At 49.0% G+C, this 2612-nt stretch overlaps 1 long non-coding RNA gene across 3 annotated transcripts in view; it reads right to left on the bottom strand.

Moving 5' to 3' along the window:
- The window catches only part of LOC114073476, a 4298-nt gene extending 3244 nt beyond the window's left edge, over nt 1-1054 (bottom strand). The window contains exon 1 of one of the 3 annotated variants that reach the window (XR_003574332.1): nt 1002-1054. This is a non-coding gene — a long non-coding RNA (uncharacterized LOC114073476). Of the gene's footprint in view, nt 1-615; nt 776-1001 lie in introns of those variants that run through there. The other 2 variants (XR_003574334.1, XR_003574333.1) reach the window with 2 other exon arrangements.
- Between the last annotated feature and the right edge of the window lie 1558 nt (nt 1055-2612).

The raw sequence follows: 2612 nt of genomic DNA, 5'->3' as shown, positions 1-2612 counted from the left end.
TTTTTTTTTTTTTTTAAAGAAAAAAAGAGAAAAACACTTTTATTAAAACAGGGTTTTAAAATTAGGAATTATGGAAGAGGAACTCGGGCATATGACTTCATGTGTTTTCTTTATACATGCAAACAGGCTTTAAAAGAGGCCTGACACAAAGTCTTAATTCTATATAATTCAAAAGATGGGAAAATTTCTATTTTTTAAATCCCCTTAGGAATAGATAGAATAAAATGCACCTGTGACAGAAAACTTACAGGCCAAATGCACAAATTGTAATAGCTGGCTACAATTTTTCATTATTTAAAAAAAAAAAAAAATCAGCTTGCCTAGGATGCTCAGTCTGCAAAGATATGGGAGCTTTATGGGAAATTGAATCAGGTGAGCAGAACACAGTGTTTTAAGCACTTTCACAAAAACACACCAGTTCCTCTTACAAGACTGGGAACATACAAAGTGGTCTCCTGCCTCTGCTTGCTTTGGTTTCAATGTTTGTTAAAAACAACTATGATGTTAACTCAAGTCCTTTCAAGTAGCTCTTTATCTTGCAACATTTTCACCGTGAAAAGGTAAACGAAGGCACATACTGTGTTTTACGAATCAAAAGTGACTACTGATTCTCACACAAGTCAGCTCTACCAAGTCCTGTTCGCCTCATTCATCTCACCGGGAGATGAGCACAGTACGCTCGCCTCGGTGTGCACACTGGCAACACATCCGTACCCTGCGTTCTGCACCCAAAAGGGCCTCACGTATTAATTTTACTCAAAAACTGGGCTCGGACACCTGCAGTTCAGTTACCGAGGGGTGCGGGGGAAGCGGGGCCACCCCTGAGAGCGGCGCATCCGGAGGCCGGGCTCGCGGCCCGGCGCTCGCTGCCGCGCCCAGGCCGGCAGTGTTCTCCCCGCCGTCTGTAGGGAAGGGGAAAGGCAGACCCTGCGCTTCCCACAGGGCCGGGCCCGCCCCGGGCGCCGCACAGCGCTGGCGAGGCGGCTGTCGGGGCTCCTTACCTGCGGGCCGCCCCGCCGGGCCGCCGGCCCAGCCGCCCTGCACTCGGGCCCGCAGCCGCCGCTCCGCCATCCTGGCGCTGCCTCAGCCCGGCCCGGCCCGGCCCGGCCCGGCCCAGCGCTCCGCTCCACCGTCGGAGGGCCCCAGAGGCCCGGCTGAACCTGCGGCCGGCCAGCCCCGCTGCCAGCCCTGTGCTCCGCCCTCCGCCCGCGACACGCACGGGAAGAGTTGGAGTTAAAGGCTCCCTGTCCCCGGGACCGCAGGAGCAGGCACCCAACTCGCCTCCCACCCTGCTCCGGCTCTTGCGTTGCACCGGTGACAAAAACTACCCTGGAAGCAGAGGTGCAAGGGGACGAGGCTGATACCAACAGAAACGCCCTCCTGTTTTCTGTCAGGTGCCAAGGATATTCCCAAGCACACAGGCAGCTATTAAGTACACACTACCTCAATCACTAAGGTGAACAGGCGTTCAAAATCGAAGTCAGTGCAATTTAGGTTAAGTTTTTACCTGAATTTTACTTAAAGTTAGCAATTCTCTGCTGCAGCTTAGAAAATAAAAGACCTGAGCAGAAGCACGAGAATAGGAATTCAAACTGCAGCATGCTCAACATAACAATACATGGTGACTAAAGGCTCCGAGAACCCCCTTTACGGGGACACCCCTCCATCTGTGCCAGTTGGATGAGCATACTATTCCCTGACATACCTTTCCAAGCACCTTCAATAGTTAGCAAATTGTTATTTGGAGATAATTATTTCTTATTAATAGCTTAATTAACAGTTCTAACAAAATTTATTTTGTGTTCCAGTGATTTTAAAATACCAGCACTGTTAAATCATAGAATATCCCGAGTTGGAAGGGACCCACAAGGATCATCTTAAGTCCAGCTCCTGGCGCTGCACAGGATAGCCCCAAAAATCACACCATGTGTTTGAGAGTGTTGTCCAAACACTTTCTTGAACTCTGGCAGGCTTGGTGCCGTGATGATTTCCATGGCAAGACTGTTCCAGTGCCTAACCACCCTCTGGTGACAACCTTGTTCCTAATATCCAACCTAAACCTCCCCTGACTCAGCTTCAGGCCACTCCCTCGGGTCCTGTCACTGGTCACCAGCGAAAAGAGACTGGTACCTACCCTTCTGCTTCCCCTTACAAGGATGCTGAAGACCACAAGGAAGACCACAGTCTTCTCTTCCCCAGGCTGAACAGACCAAGTTCTTGTATGGCTTCCCCTCAAGGCCCTTCACCATTTTCACTGCCTCCTTTGGACACTCTCCAACAGCTTTATATCTTACAAGGTGGCACCCAAAACTGTACACAGGACTCGAGGTGAGGCCACACTAGTGCAGAGTAGAGCGGGACAATCACCTCCCTTGACTGGCCAGTGATGCTGTGCCAGATGCAGCCCAGACAAGGAGTAGGTAACAGCCAGGAAAACAGACTAACAAAAGCTTTGGTTTTGGCATGTAAAAGTACAGTAATTTTCACTGTGTTATTATACATGATAAAGGACAATCAGGCATGTGAATGTACAGGCAAACATTTTAAAGAAAAAGAAAAACACATTAAAGAGTTGGAGTAATTTCCATTTTATTTGTTTTACAAAGTCAGAA

This window comes from Empidonax traillii, unplaced genomic scaffold (assembly GCF_003031625.1).
Source record: "Empidonax traillii isolate 1590-97213 ecotype Southwest subspecies unplaced genomic scaffold, ASM303162v1 scaffold6577:size5899, whole genome shotgun sequence".
In the NCBI taxonomy this organism is placed as follows: domain Eukaryota; kingdom Metazoa; phylum Chordata; class Aves; order Passeriformes; family Tyrannidae; genus Empidonax; species Empidonax traillii.
Note: the sequence above shows the minus strand (reverse complement) of the source record. Positions and strands in the feature narration are given on the sequence as shown.